The sequence below is a fragment of the Taeniopygia guttata genome, chromosome Z, assembly GCF_048771995.1.
Source record: "Taeniopygia guttata chromosome Z, bTaeGut7.mat, whole genome shotgun sequence".
NCBI lineage: Eukaryota > Metazoa > Chordata > Aves > Passeriformes > Estrildidae > Taeniopygia > Taeniopygia guttata.
Genome location: NC_133063.1, coordinates 60,970,582 through 60,992,089, shown reverse-complemented (window position 1 = coordinate 60,992,089; position 21,508 = coordinate 60,970,582). Strand labels below are relative to the sequence as shown.

The following is a 21,508-nucleotide window of genomic DNA, read 5'->3' as shown; positions in this document are numbered from 1 at the left end:
CAGAAAGTCATAGGCTAGTTCAGCAAGATGTAACTATTGTAAAGCAGAACCTGCCATAGAGATGCCACCTTCATGTCTTATGAAGGTGTTCAGCTACAGTGTTGGCTGAAGAGAGAAAGCAAAGCCTAATCTGTAACGAAGTACAAATCATTGAGAATTTACAGCTTCTATTTAATCGCACATATTATTGGTCAAATTAACAAGTATCATAACTGAAATCTGGACTCCAGGGAAACAAAAGCTGAAATTCCAAAGCAAGTTGATGCTTTTGAGCAAAAAGAGCCTATTTTCACCAAGTTTCTATTGTGCTTATTGTCCTTTGAGAAGGAAATTACCTCATGAAGTCTATGTTAAATGCTCCAAGCAGCTTTCCAAAAAGCAAATGCTTATGCCTATGTTCTCATTAAAGTACTGCAAAATGAATTAAACTTGATTTGAGATTCCCTGTCCTTTAACTATTTTCCCATTCTGCCAGATGTTTGAATAGCTCCAGTCAGATTATATTTTTGACTGTTCTTGCAGTGTTTTTTTTCTGGCTGGGCCTGGGGAAAAAAATAAACTGCATAAAGGGCATAGTTTCCCTTCTTCCCTCATTCTTCAAGCTCAGCAGTGTAGAAGCCTGTACACAAATCCGTAACAACTTTCCCTTGATAATAATGACCACAAGGTGCAGGATAGGACCAGGAGTATTAGTATTACCAATAACAACAACAAAAAAGTACATAAAAACAGCCTTGTGATCAAAGCAAAGACCTGAAACAGAGCTATTCAACCTGCTTCACAATGAGCAAATTCATTGATGTGAATAACCACATTAAGAAGGTTTCCAGAGCCTGAACTAGGTCAAATATCACAGTGCACAGTACTGGACAACCACAAATACATTCTCCTGTTCATAGCTTGCAGACAAGTGTGTTCATTGTTACACTCTGAATTCTCAGAGCTGCATAACACTTCCTTTCACAGCTGCTCCTGACTTCACAGCAAAGAGGTATCTAAAGACATAATAACTTTTTGAAACCACTGCAGTTAGCCAAACAAGCAAGGAAATAATCAGGAGACTTAGGTCTCACTGTGACAAGTTATAAACATGAAGTTTCTTTCAACAGCACCTCCAATCAATGCTGTTCAGTGTAAAGGATATCCTCTTGAGTAATCTTCCAGAGTTTTTTCCTTGGCATTTTGATGCCAGCTACCAGTCTTTACTGAGCATATACCTCCCTGCATCATAAGCAAGAACTTAAGTTAAAAAAAAAAACAAAAAACCACAACAAATAAACAAGAGAAAGAGAAAGAACAAAAAGTGAACAAGAGTGAACAAGTCAATTACTTGTTTATACAAAAATAAACGAGATTTATTTTTTTAGAGAAGGAAAGGCACACATGCTATGTTCATGTATCATCCAAAACTCCACACTAACCTCTTAAAAAGGCACATGAAGATATTCTAAATTACAAGATAACCAGTTTGAAATAGGAAACTATGATGGAAAGAAGAAACATATTACAGGACATCAAGCATTTCTTCCAAATTCATTGCTGTATTTCCTTTCCTCTTCAACTCTGGGACACCCAGTACTGAACCCAGAATTTCAGATGAGGCCTAGCCAGTACTGAGTACAAGGGAGCAATCACTTTCTTCAACCTGCTGGCAATGTCCTGCCTGATGCAACTCAGGATGCTGTTGGCAATTTTTTGATGAGCGGGTGTATTACCAGCTAATGATCAGCTTTTTTTTTCCCTAGAAACCCCAGGTCTTTTGCATCATAGCTGCTCTCCAACAGGTCTTCTGGGGGTGTGTACAGGTGCCTAAGACTGTTCCTCCTCAGGGCAGTATTTAATATTTTCCTTGTAGACCTGCACAAAATTTTTTTTTTGCTCAGTTGTCCATCATGTCAAGGTCTCTCTGGATGGCAGCACAACCCTCTGGCCTATCAGGCACTCTTTGCAGCATTATATGGTCTGCAAGCTTGTTGAGGGCACACTGTTTCTCAGTGCAGAGCTCATTTATGAGGATGTTGGGGCAGTTGCTTTGGTACAGTCCCTTGATGTAAAGTGCTGATGACAACTTCCAACTGGACTTTGTGCCTCTGATCACAACACTCTTAGCCACTGAGCCAGTTTTCAATCTACCTGCCTGACTAATTATCTAATCTGTACCTTGTTAGCTTGTCTATGAGGGTGTCAAAGACATTAGTATAGTCAAGAGAAGCACAATCAACTTTCTTCTCATGAAGGCTACCAAATTTGTTAAGAGTGTGTTCCTCTTCATAAATATATGCTGATACTGCTAATCACTTATTTGTCCTTTGTGTTTCTGGAAATGTTTTGCAGGAATATATTTTCTGTCACCATATGAGGTTGTAAAGTGACACCAAATAGCATGCACCTTAAGATTAGAATGATATTTTTTATTTTATAGGCTGAAAAAACCTCTCCCAATTGCCACAACCTTTCAAAGATAATCAAGATTGTCCTTGCAATGGTATTAGCCTGTTTCATCAGAATTTTTGGGTGCAATCCATCAGCTCCCACAGATTTACATCCACATTTTTCTGTGCTCTCTCTAAGCTGACACTGTCTTCCTTGTTCCAGACTTTCCTTTTGGTCTCAGAGCCCTGTCTTCCCTAAAGCATGTGTTAGCAGTGATGAATGAACTTTTAAAAAAAGCATTGAGTACTGTAGCTTTTTCTGTGTGTCTTCATCAAGTGCCTTACCCCATTAACCAGTTCTCTCATGTTTTCCCTAGCTTTCCTTCAGGAAGCTTTCCTTGAAAGCTACAGGCACATCAAGAACAACTGCAAAGAATTAGAATTGTGATTAAGCTCCTAGTTCTGCATACACAATTACAAAAGTTAAATCCCTCCAATAGTTAAAGACAAGATCACACAAGGACAAGAGATTACACAAACACCTATGTGTGAATTGACACAGGCAGATGACTGAGAGCAACCACAAAAAAAAAAAAACCAAAAAAACCCAAAAAACCGCAGCTGAAATGCAAAGAATAAATTTAGATAAATTTAGTCAATTACCAGGCTCCTGAAACAAGGCAGGGCAGCAGAGACACAAGTGAGGGCACAGGCACAATCAGGCTCAGTCCAATCCTGATGGCAGCAGGTCTGCTGCTGTGCCCCTTTATCCAGAGCCTGAGCACGTGTAGTTTAGCACCATGCTGTGAGCTCCCTGTGCTTTTTATGGTCTCTGCTTTGATCTCCCTCCCAACTGGGAGCTGAAGCATGTCTGGGATATGGCCTACAAGTCTCTGTAAACACTTATGTTATCTCTACACAGAAATTCTTCTTCTCCAAACAGATAGAGGATAAACAGCAGTAGGTTTAATATATGGTTTCCCACACTGATATTCTCCAGGCCTTGGTATTCTCAGCTGCAAGGTCACTCAAGCGTACCTATCCTCTCCTCCCCAGTCTTCTGCTTTCAACTCTTTCCTCCCAACAAGCTGCAATGTTAATTGAAAGTTCTGTCAAAAATCCAAATAATAAATATTCAGAAACTTTGGAAATAAATATTGTATTTTTATCAAGTGTCTTCAAATCATAATCTGAAAAAATATCTATTCATCCATATGATACCAGTATTTCTATTTCATTCTCCAATATTCTTTAATAGAGAGTTAAATTCTGTCCCAGTCAGCACCAAACTGGTATGAAATTAAATGAGATTGCAGCTGCTAGTTGAGATAAGTAAAATTTTCACAATATCCACTGCATTAAATTTATCAATACTCAGACATCTAGCCTAAAATTTCCTTCAAAGAAAAAATATGAATTTTATATATACTCAGCCATTTGGCTACAACATGCTTGAGAACATCCTGCAGACAGGATGGTTTAGGATTCATTAGTATTCAACAAAGTTTGCAGCTCTATGACCTCTGATTTGGAAAGACATCAGAAGGAAACATGTTTGATACAAAAATTCCTGCATTAGTGATCCAAAGAAGACAGGAGCATAAGCAGTAGCTTAAGTCCTATCCCTGACATAATGCTTTTTCCCACTGCATAACTCTTAATTATAATTTCAAGAAATTTTTCTCCCTGAATTAGATTTGTGACTATTCAACCATAACCACCATCGACAGTATGTTCCATCCAACCCCAAAAAGGCTTCAAGGTTAAGCTGCTCCTTCAAACAGGTTTCCTTCCCCACAGATTTAGGAGAGGATATTCAATTGCTGAAGTGCTTTTTTGTTGGCAAGCTTGTCCTGAACATCTTTGACAGTTTTTATGGTTTCTGCTGGCTTTGAATTATAAGAGGTTCCACATAACAGCCTGCAGTTTTGTGACTGCTTCTCACTCTCTGATTTGCCATATGATTAGTACTCATTAGCAATGCTTAACTGTTCCAAAGGAGATGCTGTTCCAAACTTCATTTTTAAGATCTAGTGCCATCCAGAATCTATGTGCTACATTCTGCACACATGTAATAGCTGATATAAAAGCACCCCACTATTTTGAACATTAGCTTTTGGTTCCAATACTACTAAATGTTCAGAAAACTAGGACAGGTTATTTCCCTTACCTGTACCCTGCAAATCTATAGAACCATATAATTTGGAAGTGGGAGGTGCCTTCCACAAAGATTCTTTGAAAATGAAACAAAGCAAAGTAGAAACAGATCCTGGAGTAATAAGCTTTTAATATATATCCTCAATAAATTAAAAATACAGGACTAATATGAAAAATTTAAAGTTATACAAAAACATAGCATATTTCCTTAAAAAGATTAAAACACGAATAAAACCATTCTTAATATTTTAGTGCTTTTTACTGTGTCATGAACATGTTACTGATACAATACTTTTCTAAAGGACACAGGGCAAAGGGCCATTTCCTTTTAAGCTGTAAAATTACTTTCAAGCAAGCTACAGATAAAATTGCTGATTTACAAAAGCTTTTATCAGACTTATGATGGATTTTACAGAAGCGGAACTCTATATGACCCATGTGATTTGTTTTCATTTACAAAGGTGGAAAGGCTTTGAATTTAAAAATGGAACTTTTTCTTCTCATGCCAAATGTAAACAATTTAACATCCATTTCCCATCCAAAGATTTTAGCAGTTCAAAAGACTTCATATGAATCTTATCTGTATTATATTTCCTGCTGATTGGCAGTGCTTCACGCTTCAAATTGAAAGCCAAAAATGTGTTGGCTCTGAATGGAGACAGGAAACAAATAACAAAGAAAACTGGGAAATAAACATAATGAGTAGTTATGAAGTGCTGAAAACTATACTTAGTGTTTGAGTTCTTGTTAGTTCTTGAGAATCAAATGCTGCTATATTGATTTATGTCTGGGAAGCCTTGTTTAGAATAAAAGCATAAACAAAAGCCTTTGCGTATTTTGTCAACAAGAAAACATAGTTTATATTATCTTCAAAGCTCATGTCTATTCCTGACTTGACTGATTCCATGCGCCTTACTGTGAAGCACTTTGTTATTTCCATGAGAGGTGCACGTTGCATGCAGTAATTACTTTTCCCAGGGGTAGTGCGTGGATCTATTACTCATAGTCAGTCCAACAATTCAATGAGACCAATGTTCAACTCCACCAAAAAACCTGTCCTGGGTGTTATTATGACTGGAAACCGAACTGATGCATTCTTCTATAGCAGACAGCGCAGCCAATGGGAAAAAAAAAAAAAAAGATATTAAATTCATTACCCCCAAGGAAATTTCTTCATATTCTTCCTTTAAAGTCATGCAATTCCAAGTAATTTCTCAAAAAAAACAAAACAAAAAAAAAAAAAAGGAAGAAAGAGGACAGAGGATAATCACCTGTTTTATAAAATTTCATATATTGCACCTGAGTTTTGCATTATTTGTATAACTGATCATATCTATCATGACTCAGATATAAAACATAGAAAACAACACTGTATGGCAATGCTTCGAGGAAAATCCATATCATGCATCTTTTTAATGAGGGAGCTCACCAGTCATAAAGAATTAATAGATTTGTAAAACAGGAAACACTGTTTTATAACACTGTTTTATGGCCATAACAAACCAACAAGTGGACAACACAAAATCCAGATACAGTCTTGCAGCTGGTATGTTCTGTAGTACTGTAAAAGTCAACTCCTTTCTTTCCTTCCTTTCCGTTCCTTTCCTTCCTTTCCTTCCTTTCCTTCCCTCCTTCCCTCCCTCCCCTTCATATATAAATTATATTTAAATTCTACTGGTCTACTTAAGAAGAATTTGAAACTCAACAAAGGCAAATGCAGGATTCTGTACTGGAGAGGAATAACTCCAGGCACCAGCACAGGCTGCGGTCTGATTTGCTCAATAGCAGCTCCATGGAGAAGGATTTTGGGATCCTAACAGACAACAAGCTGTTCATGAGCCAGCAGTGCTCTAGTGGCCAAGAAGGTCACTGGTGTCCTGGGGTGCATCAGAAAGAGCATTGCCAGCAGGACAAGGACTCTGATTCTGCCCTTCTACTCAGCCCTGGTGATGCATATCTGGAGTTCCATGTCCAGCTCTGGACTCCTCAGTACAAAAGAGACAAGGAGCTCTTGAAGGGCGTCCAGCAAAGGGCTACAAAGATGATTAAGGAACAGAAGCATTTCTCTTACAAAGAAAGACTGAAGAAAATGGGACTTTTCAGCCTTGAGAAGAGACAGCTGAGAGGGGGATCTTGTCAGTGTAAGTATCTGAGGGAGGGACAGTGTTGAGAATGGACCTAGGCTTTGCTCAGTGGTGCTGAGCAATAGAACAAAACACAATAGGCACAAATAGATGCACGGGAACTGCATTCCAACTGACCAGGAGGTGTGAGTCTCCCTCACTGTGGAAATGTAAAAGAACTGTGTGGACATAATCATGTGCCAGATGCTCTAGGGTGATCCAGCTGTGGTCCCTTCCAACCCTATGCATGTTGCGATTCTGTGATCATGACAAATTAGAAAAGGATATGGTTGGCAAGAATAGGGAGAGGAGTGCAGACAAGCATCTTCTTTAAGGTTTATTTCCCTTTTTTAAGGCTGTATCTTCTCAAGCAACCTGTATTTAGAAACTGAGAGGTTTGCATGCTTGTTTATATACGAATTATGTCACTGTACTCATAACAAAAAACTTGAAAAGTTGCATTACCACCACTCTCCTACTTGCAGCAGAGACAATACTTTTACTCTAGAAAAGGAGTTAAAAAAAGGCACAACTACAGAGCTATCACGCATTTTCATGCCTATAGAATTGCTTCTACTTTAGAAATCTTTCACTTTTAAATATACATATATATTTATTCATTTCATTTCAGGCTGAAGCAAAGCAATTGTACTTATCTTTAGGCATATGGGGAAAGGGTGATTTTTGAAGAGACAGAGTTTAATTACAATAAGGCATGCATAAATTTAGAAATATGCATTAAAATATATGCAGAATATCAGTAAACAATCAACAGAATTTGCTGGAAAGTAAAACAAAAAATGAAACAAAACCCCAACACTTTTTCACAGAAAAAAAAAAAACCAACACTTTTTCACAGAAAAAGTGTTATCCTGAATAACCTCCCAAATATCAGTTTGGTTTAAGTTTTCAACATTTTGCTAGATTATACCAGGTAAAGTTTGCGATCCCAGTTATATCCTGCAGTTCTGCTGCAGTATTGTGAGTTACTGTTCACAACTGGTACCTCACCAAAACACTGAAGCCTTTCGCTCTCTACAAGAAGATGTATTTTTTCAAGACTCTGAAGACCTATGCATCTGTAACCTCTTCTCCTAGGAGTCTCAGAACTGCATAAATTTTTTCTTAACAACAATTGTTGTTTAAATTAGAGAGTTTAAACTTAAGATACAAAGAAAATGTAGATACATAAAAAGCAAGTAATTTTTTTATGTTCTTGCTGAAGCCATTTAATATGGGACTTGCCACTGTTCTTCTGTAGTTACATTATGTACTGATAGTTGTTTGTTTAAACTTAAAAAAACTTTCTCCTTTAACACACTTAACTTTGGAAAATTATGTCATTTCAATTGTCCTATTTAGGAAACTGTGGGGCAAAGTCATATCCTCAGCCTTCTGTTCTATTTCAGTGTGAATCAGAAGTTTCCAACTTACTGAGTGGAAATCCCCAGGTTGCTATAATCATATATTTGAACAGAGCAGCCTGTTCATAAAAAGAAAGATCTGAGTGATCTAGCCTCAGTCACTGAACTTTAGCAATCATGTACTTTCCTGTCTAGTAAACAGAGATTTAGCCAGATAAAGTGTTGTAACTACAAAGTAAGCTCTCAGAGCAATGATTACAAAGAACTTTTTTACCAGAGATCAGCAAATAACTTCTCATTTTGATTCCATAATTTAAAATGTGAATTTCAAAATGTGACTGTTCAACTCCTTAGTTTTTAAAAGAATTATGAGCCTTTCCTTTCCTAATTTTAAAAGCTAAGAAATAAACAATACAACATATGGGATTTTCACAGATAAAGTGCTTAGTTTAAAAACATGCTATTTAACATGTTCACAAAACAAAAAAATTATCAGTATTTCAAAGAAACTCCACACAAAATGCTTCTCCACCTATGGATGAAGCTTCATCAAATTAACAATTTTGAGTTATTGTGATGTTTTTCATTGACAACCTATGTACACTGATTAGATTATTTCAACATGCTATTCTTTAAGCCATTACACAACTCTTTATCTTTTTACAAAATCCACTGGAAATATATATTGGAATTATCTTAGAAACAAGATTCAGTTTCTTTTGCTCTAAACTTCTCCAATTCCCGTTCTCTTCTTTTCAAGAAGCTCATCTTTTAGAACATGTAAAATTTAAAGAGTTACATTCACTACAGAAATTAAGCTACTTCCTTTTGCTGTGTCACAAAATTATGGGGTCATGTATATATCTCAGCTCTGTGCTAGACATATACCAGCCAATATAATATAAATGAAAATGCATAAATTCTCCCTAGATATCACACCTCAACTTTATCGCAGGAGAACATACAACTAGCTCATCATTCTACTTGCATCATAGAATGGCTTGGGTTGGAAGAAACCTTAAAGGTTATGGAGTTCCAATCCCCTGCCATGGGTAGGGACAAATTTCACTAGAGCAAGGTGCTCAGAGCCCTATAACCTTGAACACTTCTAGGCATGGGGCATTCACAGCTTCTCTGAGCAACCTGTTCCACCGTTTCAGCACCATCACAGTAAAGGATTTTTTCCTAATATCCAGTCTAAACCTGCTCTCTTTCCATTTGAAGCCATACCCCCTTGTCCCATCACTACATGCTCTTGTAAATAATCTCTCTCCATCTTTAGGCTCCGTTCAGGTACTGGAAGGCTGCAAGCAGGTTACCCCAAAGCCTTCCTTCTCCAGGATGAAGAGTCTCAATTCTCGTAGCCTTACTGTGTAGAAAAGCCACTCTATCCATCTAATAATTTTTGTGACCCTCCTCTGGACTTGCCCCAAAATGTCGATGTCCTTTCTGTGCTGAAGACCCCAGAACCGGGTGCAGCACTGCCAGTGAGGTCACTCCAGCACAGAATAAAGGGGCAGAATCCCTTGACTTTCTGGCCATGCTGCTTTTCATACACAATCTTTCTGCAGTCATGTCTTTAATAAAGGGGTGCTTCCTGGATTATTAACTTATTGGTGTCCACATGTAATCTGAACAGCTAAATTAAGGAAATTGGATCTTCTAAGAAGACTCTAAATGCTGGTTTTGTCACTAATCTTCTCAGACAGACCTGTCAATCCTTTTAAGGTTAGACTTAGAAAAGGTTGTGCTGTGGTTATAAGGTCTAGGCAGAAGACATCCTTCTTTTGTTCTTCATACATTAGAAAATGCAAGGAAATCCTGTTGCCTGTTAATGTAATATTCTGGGGACTGTCTTCTAGGAGGGGTTGGTTGTTCACAGCCCACTCAGTATGGGGCATGATGTTAGTTTTAAATTTTCATCAGGCTAAACAAAGACACCAGTCCACCTGTCTGGGATCTCCTACGCTTTACTGCATAATCATCTTAATTCTGACAACTAATCCACTATTTAGTCTCAAAAGTGTTGGCTAACAAGACCTCAAATTTTACAACACACTTCAACAAGACTTCAGTCCTCAAAACAAACCATGGTGGCCACACTTTGCCAAAACAAAGCCAGAGAGGAGAGAAATAAGGATGTAAAAGAATGAGAAAAAAATAAAATCACCAATGCTTAAATCCTACATTGGTCCTGCCACACAGGTTTTAGACCAAAGAAAGAAAGACAACGAGAAAGAGAGGACAAAGAGAGTTTTTTCAACCATTCTGTTTGCACATGCACAGCCAGCACTCTTGAGCCCTCAGTAGCATACTGGGGGGAGTTGATGCAGGCACAATTAACAGGAGTCTCTAGATGGAACTGGAAGTTGGCTCAGAACATCACAGCCCCAACCCCACAGGACTTTCTCTCAATTGTAATTTTCCTGTCACAATAGTTAGGATGTGTAACAAGAATACACTTACTCCTTCTGCTTGGTACTCCACAGGTAGTTCCCATGGGATTCAGTAATTTGGATACACTTGTATTTTTACACACATAGGCCTGTATTCTGTCTTGAGTAGCATCTAAAAGAAACATTCAGAGAAGAATAAGAAGGCAAGCATACACAATATTTCTTCCCTGGCCTCCAACCGTTTTCAGGTTGGGGGATACCCTGAACTTGACATGAGCCATGCCTTTTGTAATCCCTAAGGATATCTCATGTTTAAGTGCTTGCCGACTCTTCCTTTGAATATATGCAAACTCCTTCACTTGTGTCTAAGTATTACCTTAGATGTTCCAAAAACGATGGCATTTCAACCCCAGGATGGTAACAGGAGAAAGTATGCAACACAAATAGAAACCTGACAAACGTCCTTAACATATTTTCACACAGCATGTTGCTATAAATATAAACTAATAAAGAAACAAAATAGTGAGATAAATGATCTTATTTGAAGACTAGGAACTTAGAGCCAGGATTGGCTAGAATTTTTTCAAAACACCCCAGCTCTTCCATCTCCTGCCATCTCTGGCCATCTCTCCCAAGGTTGGCATTTACTTTCAAACAACTTCCATTTACTTTCAAACAACCAATAAGAAGGCAAAATAATGACTTGATTTTGAAAAAAAATACCCAACATACTAGAGCATAAAGTATTTTCTAAAGTCCTTTAATTTTTTTAAGTAATGCTGTTTTAGCAGCAGTTCTTCAAGATTAGTACTGCAAAATGCTGACTTCAACGATGACTTCTGAAGATTAATTTTAATTCAGATTATCACCATGTTACTTCTGAAGTGACAAAATTCAGTAAAAGTTAAGAAACTTCAGGAGCTTTTTCAGCATTTTCCTTGCTTCTTTCCCTCAGAAAAATGAATATACCAGACATTCAGAAAAGTAATTATTTCTGACCCCTTTTAAATTTTCCTCTATAGCTCAGAATTGTTTAGATTTGTGCTGAATGATGGTATCAGATACAGCTCCAAATGAATAGAAAACTGTCCATTATACCCCACTCCATTGTACATTCTATTCTTCACAAGCTTTTATTTCTAGGAAGTACATTACAGAGGAGAGAACGCCTTTAGGGTACAGTACATTTCAAAACACAATTAAACTAAACTCTTCAAGTGGAAATGTGAAATATATTTGTATTCTATTAAAGCCTTCAGCCTTATCAACCACAGTGCACTATACAACAAGGTCATTAGCAACAAGCCACATAAAATGGAGAACATACATCAGCAGTAGAAAAACAAACATGAGTCCAAAACATCACAATAACTTCCTGTACCTGTTCTTGTTTGCTTGCTGAGCTCTCAAACATTGTGAGTCTCTGAAATACATAAAAGCATAACAGCTTGAGTCAATATTTGCTGACTAAAGTGAATGATTTTATTTAGCATGATGACTGGACCCCTTGAGCAAATACATCTTGTAGGGAGCATAACAACTGCAGGCTAGCCTGCAAACCAACCAGAAGTGTCCAACCACTCTAAATGTACATTGTGTCTGGGGAAAGCTTAGCAGCTGCTCCAAGCTTCTCCTCACAAATAAAAGATAAGAAAATTCATTTGGTTTTCCATCAAAACCTATTAGGAATACAAACTGGAATGATTTTATAATAAACTTGTGCTTTCCTTTTCTTGCTTTGAGATGGTTTATCCTCATTTGAATTGCAGGGAATGAGTAATTTCTGATTCTGGTTCATACAGAATTCTTCAAAGAGTCTAAGATATCCTTTTTAATACCTAAACAAATGTCTATTTAAACAAGTTCATTTGGTATGTGGGCTGAGAGGTACATAAAAAATATTGATTTCATACCAATTACTACAGGAAGCAAATTGTGTTGAATAGGGAACTGCATCTGAAAATCAATACAAGGAAATGTGCCTTTTGCCCATGGAAGTGCCAACTGAAGTAATGTCTTAATCCAATTTTCCTTTTTCTTCAATAAGTACAAACCATAACTATGATATGGACCAGCTGATGATTAGTCATTCTTTTGGTTCTGTGCTGCCATTATGAAGTGTTATAAAAAAATACACATTTTCTGTATCAAGAAAATTCTGCTTCCTTTCCATTTTTTTTCAGACAGATATTGCAGTGAAAAAAACTGCACCATATGAAAGTGCTGATAAAACAAAAAGGCTTCTTAGTCCAGAGAAAAATATTTTTCTCTTCCATCAACCTATGTCACAGTTATGCAGCTTCTCAAATGCAACAGAATCTAGAAAGATAACCTGTTGTGGGTGTGGGAGCAAGGTTTAGCTGTCATAAAAAGAAACCTGTGTTGGGACTAATAAATTAATGTTTTATTCTCACTTGCCTGTAGGAAGACAAGGTATCTGTTTTTAACAGTATCTACACCATCTATTAATTTGTCTTTGTGCATGCAGACCAAAAGTCAGAATAAGAGCATTCCCTGCCCAGCTGCCTTGAAAGTTCAAATGTTCTTTTCCAAGACAAGAGTTGCATATAAAAAAGAGGAAGCTTCCAGTATTACATGCCTATGATATGGGGCAGAAAAAACCTAAAGCTAAGCAAGAACAAAGCCAAGACCAATCTCAGGATGCAATTTGTCCTAAGGGTAGTGTGGTATTAGTAGGTTTATAGCAAACATTTTAAGTTTGTCCAAAGTGATGATTTTATCATGTCTAACATGTAATGCATGAAAAAATGAGGTCTAAAATTTGCACGGTATTATCAACATATTTCACTTATTAGCTGGGTGAAAAACTCCACAGTTTCAACACCTGTAAAGACAGAGAGAGGCCCACACACTTTGTAATCAACTTTGTAGGCATGCTATGAAGGCTGCAGGTTGCCCCAATTCAAAAGTCATCCTCTATTTCTTCTTCAATAGAGATGTATTTGTATTTTTGGGGTTTTTTTAACTGCTTTGCAATGTTTATCTGATTAAAATTAAACTAGGAGTGATGAATTATTATTTTATAATTGCTAGACCAAATACAACCAGTTAAATTTGAGTAACTAATGGAAAGCACTAAATAAAGATGCCCACGCTATTTCTACAAGTTTGTCGGTTTAAATCAGAGCACCAAGTGTGCTCATTATGTACATCCTAAAGAGTAGACAAGATATGGGTATTTCTGTAAAAATATCTGAAAGCTACCCATAATTTCAGTATAAAATCCTTTATGTTTTTTAACATATATACACTAAAGAGGTTTTGATTAAGTAGAGCATGGTGCTGATAAAGTCACATTCATAAGTTCCGTCCCTGTATGAGCTATTCACTTAAAGGGTTGGACTCAATTATCTTTGTGGGTCCCTTCCAACTCTGAATATTCTGTAATTCTGTGAAAAGTGGTGAAAATTTTGCAAAATACCCTAGCCTCCCCACCAGTAGGAGAAGGGAGAGGACTGATAGCAAAAGTATAGCAATAAGCTCAAACAAAAACCTATACTATTTATTTACTGGTAACTTCATTTCCTCAAATAGCCAAGTCCTTCTGCTTAGCAGCTGATCACTCCTATTTATCAAGAGACAGACTAACACAGACAGCAAATAAAACACAAATAATTTATAGGATCTGTTTATGTTTCTGCATAGAGATACACCCAAATTCCAGTTACTTAGAGCCTTTAATTTCTGACATTTTCCAAAGCAATATATAACTGTATATTATATGGTTAAAAAAAAGAAGTGCTGAGTTTTCTTAAGCACAGGTATCTAAAACACAAAAGCACCACTATTCTTAAAAATTGTGACATGACTATACTTTCATAGGTCTGACTATACTATGATAGTATTTCAAGGTACTATATATGTTGCAACTATAAACCTGAAAATCACAGTACTGAAGCCTTCTTGATTGATAGAAATAAGCAATATTTTTTCTTTGGAAGCTTCTGATTATCATCAAATTTTAATTTGACAGATACACTTCCCATTTTTCTTTACATTTTAAAGTTATGAATTTGTATCCTTTATCCAATCAGCAAAGTGTTTCTAGGCACTTTTTAAAGCAGCATGTAAAGTATTTAAGATCAACTTCAGCAAAGTACTTAAAGGTCTTGAGGTCAGAGTTAGTAAATGTCAATGGCACACCAAGAACACCAGCCAAAATCATGCTATGTATCACAGAATAAGCTGAGTTGGAAGGGACTCACAAGGATCACTGAGTCCAGCTCCTGGTCTTGCACACTTCCATCCCCAATATTCACACCATGTGCCTGAGAGCATTGTCTGAATGCTTCTTGAACTCTGTCAGGCTGATGCTCTGACTACTTACTTCCCTGGGGAACCTGTTCCTGTCCCTCTGGGTGAAGAACCTTTCTCTAACCTAAACCTCCCTGATACAGCTTCAGGCCATTCCCTCAGGTCCTGTCACCAGAGAGAAGAGATCAGTGTCTACCCCTCCTCTTCCTCTCACCAGGAATTTGAAACTGCAGTGACGTCTCCCCTCAGTCTCTTCTTCTCCAGGCTGAACAGACCAAATAACCTCAGCTACTCCTCACATGTCTTCCCCAGGCTGTCAATGAAAACAATGAAGAGCAGAGGGCTGAGAATGGAGCCCTGTGGAACCCCTCCAGTAACAGGTCCCCAGTCTGGTGTCTCCCCATTCACTGTAACCCTTTGTGCCTGGCCTATGAGCCAGTTGTTCACCCATCTCATGATGTGTTTATCCAGCTCTGGGCAGTACATTTTCTACAGAAGGGTCCTGTGAGAGACTGTATAGAAGCCTTTACTGAAATCCAAAATTATTACACCCACCTGGCTTCTCTTGATCAACTAGATGGCTCATCTTTTCCTTTCCTAAAAAAAAAAAAAAAAAAAAATCAGGTTTGATAAGCAGGACTTTCCTCTGTCCTGGCTGTGACCAATGACTGTGTTATCTTTCAGGTGTTTTTCAGTACTCCCAGAAAAAGCTTCTCCGTAACTTTACCAAGCACTGAAATGAGACTGACAGGCCCTCCTGGTTTCCAGGAATTTCCAGGGCCCTCCTTCTTGTCCTTCTTGAAAATCAAGACAATGTTCATCAGCTTTCAGTCAGCTGAAACCTCTATGGATTCCCAATACGGGTCAAATACTATTGAAAGATGTTCCGAAATTACATCAACAGTTATTTCGGGATTCTTGGATGAATTGCATCAGGCCCCATAATACTGAACAAGTAATATTCTTATACTAGATCTGCCTCTCTTCAAAGACATCAGTATAGCTCAAATAATTTTACTTGAACATGTATGCAAGCTGTGTATACTTACATCATAAGAGACATAAATATTCTTCCTTTCACTATGTCAAAGTAAAATTGCCTTTATTTCACAGATGAAATATTGTCAACTCATCAAAAGTTCTACTCTCTTCAAAATCCATTACTCCCCTCCTTTGAAGAGCTTTTAATTTTCTGTGCCTGTCATTTCAAGCCTCAAGAGTGGCATGCAGAAAAGAATACATACATTATATATTACATCTGATGAGCAAGCTCTGTTGCAACATTTATCTTCATATGTGAAGAGAAATAGAATTACTCTGGAAGGGTAAAGCAGCCAACCCTATTAATGAGTTAACCACTCTTATCTCACTCTTGATATGTGAAGACAAAGGACATAATCAGACATCACTCAATATATAGTTTATATAAAATATTAAGGTTTTGGCTTTGCAAATGTGCAGGAGATAACCAAAGTACTCTGTATAAAAAAGTCATGTTTAGGCAAAAAAGCTCTATGTTTATTTCAAAAATAGCTTCTTTCCAGCTTTGAACAGTTATTTATTAATTTGTCCTTTAAACAAATTTAAGAAAAAAAGTGCAATAAAACTACATTCCACGGACTAGTTCATAAAGTGAAAGAAGCAGGACTAATTAAAGGGTGTAGAAGTAACTGTCATACATATTGAAGGATCACCTGTCTTTTGTCATTTTAGTGTTTATTTCCTAAACAAATGTTGACATTTGCAGGTATTTATGACTACTTTGTGATATATTTTGAAACTCTAAGCACTTTCTATATGAAGTTCTATTAGTTAAAAGTTTATCCACTGTAGAATTAGACACAAACTTATTCAGTTAATCAACAAGAAAAGAATCTAATAATTTTTTTGATTGCTAATTTGATTCCAGTAAATCAACTGCATATTGCTATGGCTTTTGATCATGTGTGTCTTCATACTTATGTTCCTATGAAACATTCCTTTGTCTGAAATACAACTTCAGGTCTACCTCACTAACTGGTGAAAGATAAAAAATTAAATGTCTTCTTGCTCTGCTGTACCTATATATGTTCCTAGTATTCCCTGCAGTTGTGTCTCAAACACCAGCCACAGGCACTCAGAAAGCGCCCCTATAGGAAGACTACTCCCCACAAAAGTAACCATCTGCAAGAGAAGGAAGAAGGGCAGGAGAAACCCAAGCACCAACTTTCCGAGCATGATGCAGCCAGTGACTATGCCAGGTGAGACCAGCTGGAGGAAGAGCAGGAGAAAGAGGAGGTGAAGGAGGATGCCAGCTGGCAAGGCTCCCTGGTGGGCAGGAGAGGAGTCAAACAGAGGAGGAGCAGGAGATTCAAACAGGGAGAACAGTTTCTACCATGCCACTTCAGCATGCATCAGACTGAAAAATAGAAAGAATAATGGGAGAGGCAGGATGAATTTCAGGCTTCCTAAGGTGATTCAGAAGGCTTGTTTGGCAGCACTGTCTAAAGAGACAGCTTTATCTATTTACCTCACACATACTATTATCACAAGTGTAAGCCCATCAATTCTCTGTTCTTAAAGCTCACACACATCACTCTGTCTATCTTTGACCTCTCTCTATCCCTATCTCCTTTTTTTGCACTAAAGGCAACGAAGGCAAATACTCAGCAAATTAAGCTTAACATTTTGGTTGCCTTAACTCTGGCATTTAGTGAGCAAGATCTTCTCACAGAAGCCCTCAAAAAAATGACTGAAAAAAAATAACAGTTTTTTTGTTCTCCATAAATCCTAAAGACTTGGGGTAGTGATCCCAGGGAGAGGGGGAGGTAAAACTAGACTCACTTCAGTCTCCAGTATTCTATATAATAGTTCAAGCCAATACCTATGTGGCCTTTGTGGTGCAGCTTGGGCACCTCACTGAAATGGAAATACATCCAAACTGCACATCTCCAGATCTTGCCAGTCTGGAATTAAAACCATGGTAGCTTAATACCACAACTTCTCTGTATCCCACAAAAATTGATTACAACAACTCCAAAATTATTAAAGTTTTTGGCTTACCAAGTAGCTGAATTTTTGGACAATATTTGATTAATTCCCATGTACCTTTCAACAATATTTGGATTCCAAGGTTTTCCATGGGATAGTTTTCCACTGCTGCTGCTATGTCAAAAGACAAATCCTCTTCTTCTGGCAGAGCTTTAGCTCTTATCCTGTTCTTGTCAGAGACAGCCTCAGGCAAATGTTGCCTGTGAACCCTCTCATGTGTTCTGCCTTCCAATCGAACTGTACAAGTCCTGCCTTCTCCCCAGTACCCCTGCATCAGGAACAGGTCGTGACACTACTGGACACTCCCTTGAGTGCATCACTTATATTAGTTGTCAGTCACTTCCACCACACTGTTTCTCTGTATGCATGAATTTCTGTCTTATTACTCTGTTCTAATACCTTTTTTTTTATATCTATCTATCTATCTATCTATCTATCTATCTATCTATCTATCTATCTATCTACCTATCTACCTATCTACACATATAAAAAATTTTATTTTGTTAGCTTTAACCTAGAGGTTTACAGGCAAGCCTATGTTTATGTTGTCGGCCTGTCTATATACATGCATAGAAAACACACAAAATAAACTTACAGTCTTAAAACACACAAAAAAACCTCCACAAAAAAACCCAAAGACCCACAGTGCCTTCCTAATGAGAGGGTAAAAGTGGTCACCCATTTACTTCACTTTGCTAGTGGACCCTCTACAATCACAGCAATCTAGTCATCATAGAATTTTATACCAGCTTTCAAAATAAGAGTAACTTTCAGAGGGGGTACAATATTATTGTTTTACATATTCAGTTATCTTTAGTCCAAGTAAAACCAAAATGACCAAGCCAATGACAAACTACTTTTCAAATTTTCACCTGGTCTAGATAGCTGGTTTCTTCTAACCACTAAGGGTGACAATAACCAATGCTAGCAGTGGCTTAATCTGGGTCTCATCTCTCTTGAGTACACCAGTGCTGAAATTTGTATATCCCCTACAAGATACACTCAGCCACTTGCACCATATGACCAATGTTTATATTTTTCTAACTTTGCAATGGGAACTGTTTCTCCCAACTGCATTGCATCTTCCTCATGTGCTTTTCAACATTTAATTCTTCCTTTTTATTCATAACGGTCCTGCTGTAGCAAGCCGTGGATTTCATACCTTTTACTTATCTACCACTGTATTTTCAAAAGTAATATTTTAATCTGGCGGAATTACCTTTCACTACCATTTTCTTATTCTAAAAGCCCATTGCTAGGTAGAAAATTCATCAAAGCACTACCATATTTTTTTTGTATTTGTAAGACTTACTTCCTGAGTAATACTGAAGAATGTTAGTAGTAATACAATATATTCCATAATCTACCTCCATTATCCCAAGACTTCCAGTGATTATCACAGATGACTGTGAGTGAAGATTTATCCTGACTTTGAGATCCAAACAGTTTATTACCTTGCATCTCCTGAATCTGCTTCCACCAATATACATTCCATCAACACAGTTGAGTGACTTGTAGGATGACTGGGAATTTCAAAGGCTTGGCTTTGTCTGTTCTAATAATCTTTCTTTCACTTTGGTTTATTTGGGTTTTTTTCTTTTTAGGTTTTGGGTTGGTTGGTTCATTGGTTGGTTGGTTGGTTGGGATTTTGTGCCTGACCAAAGAATGTATCATTAAGAGAGATGTGAACTCAGCTTCTCCCACGGGTCAGGTTGTGTCAGCCAACCGAAACCCCTTCTATACATTCCGAACTACTAATGACCCCACAGCTCTGAATTGGTTTTGTTTTGCTTTGTTTTGTTTTGTTTTGTTTTTTTAACTAGTCAGCTTAGTTTTCCTTAAGTGAGAGTGTCAGGAAATATGAAAAAGCAACTTTCAGACCACCTTTTATTTCTATGGTATACTCTTACAGGTATAAAGAAAAAAGCTGAGTGTATCTTTTTCAAGATACCTCAAGAGAATGTAAGTCTTCACAAAGGTTTTATCTATATTATTTGTATGTTTGGGGTTTTCTTGCACTCTGCTGACTTCCAATTCATTCATGGATTGCTCTTGAGGAAAGTTAGAGAGGGGAAGTCTCTTTACTCAGTTCCCATCCCCTTATGTTTAATATTTCATATGCTTCTCTTTTAGCCTAGCTTTCGAATCAACAATGCCATTTAAGAATTTAAATCTTACTACCACATTTTGTACCACAGAATACAAGTTTTTTGCACAACTTGATCCAAATTATATTTCTATCTAATAAAGCATAAATCATGACAACTTTTCCTTTTTTGTTATTCCTGTAGTACTCCAGTATGTATATGTGTTATCAATTGTAGGGTTTGTAATTTTCTCTTCTTCCCCCCACTCACTCCCCCTTCCCCTCGCGGTTCCTTGTCCTGACCCTTTGTTCCCTTATCTCTCCCCCTCACCATGCGGTCTGGTCCCTGTCCCCTGCCCCGCCCGCCGCGGCTTTCCCGTTGCAGCCCCCTGTTCCCCCTGTCCCCTGCCTCCCGTCCCATTGGCCGTGGCTCCCATTCCCCCCCGTCCCCTGCATGGAGTATAACCGAGAGCCCCCCTCGGTACCCCGGGGTCTCGGGGACACGATCACACAATAAACACGTGTTTGCACCCGAGCCCCGTGTCGCCATTTCGTCTGTTCCCGCGTGGACTGAGCCTCGCAGAGACGAGGGGAAAGCAGCCGCCGTCTACCCCCACCCCCCGCCGTGCGTGCCCACAGGCGTCCGCCCGGAGCCGATCTCACATGGCAACAATCAATCTAAGAATGAAATAAAGTACAAGGCCAGAACTAAGATCCCTATAGTATATTCTATGACATTCTCACACCTAAGCATAATACAGTTGATTTGTCTCTCCAAGCAATTAAGATTTTCTTAGTTTGTTGTGACTGCAGTGTATAGGATTTATAAAAACTTGAAGTGAACTAGTTCACCTGAGTGGCTTTTAAGCTTTTGTTCAGAGAACTAAAGAGGGTGACTTTAGTGATTAAGTACTGTACTGTTGGTTTGGTCACTTGAGCTGGACTTCTTGGAAACTGTACTTCAGTTTAAATATAAAACCCAAACAGTTTCAAAGCCAATTATTTAAGACTTAATACAGTACCATACATTAATATGGTAAATACTATATACAATAAATACCATCCTGTATCACCAGTTTTCCAAGTGGCTCCTGGATCTGACAGAAAACAGAGATCAACCTACAATTCATCCCCAAGCAAGCCAGTCAAACATAAAATTAAGGCTCCATAAATATTCTGATCACCTCCCCCAATTTTTTTTTCACAAATATAAGTGCAATTTTATAATGTTTTCCTTTAGAATTACCTATTTACCATAAGTAGAGTCATTTTTCCAAGGGTCTTTGTTATTCTTCATGTACCAGATAAAAATGAAAGATTCATTCTACCCCATCCTTTAATTTTACTCACCAATATGTGAATTCTTCTTACAGCTGGTATTTTAAATGTATTAGTAAAATTTATCACTCAAAGGCTTATGGAAGGACTAAATTACACTAATGAATTGACTATGAATTTGAAGCCTAAGATGAGGCCAAGTATTTTCTGGCTTCGTTTCTGTATCTCAGTAAACTGCTTAATTTTCCCCCTACTTATCCATTACTGCTAAATTGTCTTGCTATTATTGCAGAAAATTGCAGCAAACATTGGCTTGCCAGTAGGCCTATACTGAATGAAACAGAAATCGGGATTCCTGCAGAGACACTGCCAAGTAAAAAACCCTTCCTCCACTAATTTTGCTGAAATGAAAGAACAAGTGGAAGAT

The 21,508-nt window shown here is 37.8% G+C and overlaps 1 long non-coding RNA gene across 1 annotated transcript in view; it reads right to left on the bottom strand.

Annotated features, from left to right (window-relative positions):
• The window catches only part of LOC140681763 (uncharacterized), a 62,607-nt gene extending 59,263 nt beyond the window's left edge, over window positions 1-3,344 (bottom strand). Inside the window, exon 1 of the long non-coding RNA XR_012052900.1 lies at window positions 3,036-3,344. This is a non-coding gene — a long non-coding RNA (uncharacterized lncRNA). The remainder of the gene's footprint in view (window positions 1-3,035) is intronic.
• Between the last annotated feature and the right edge of the window lie 18,164 nt (window positions 3,345-21,508).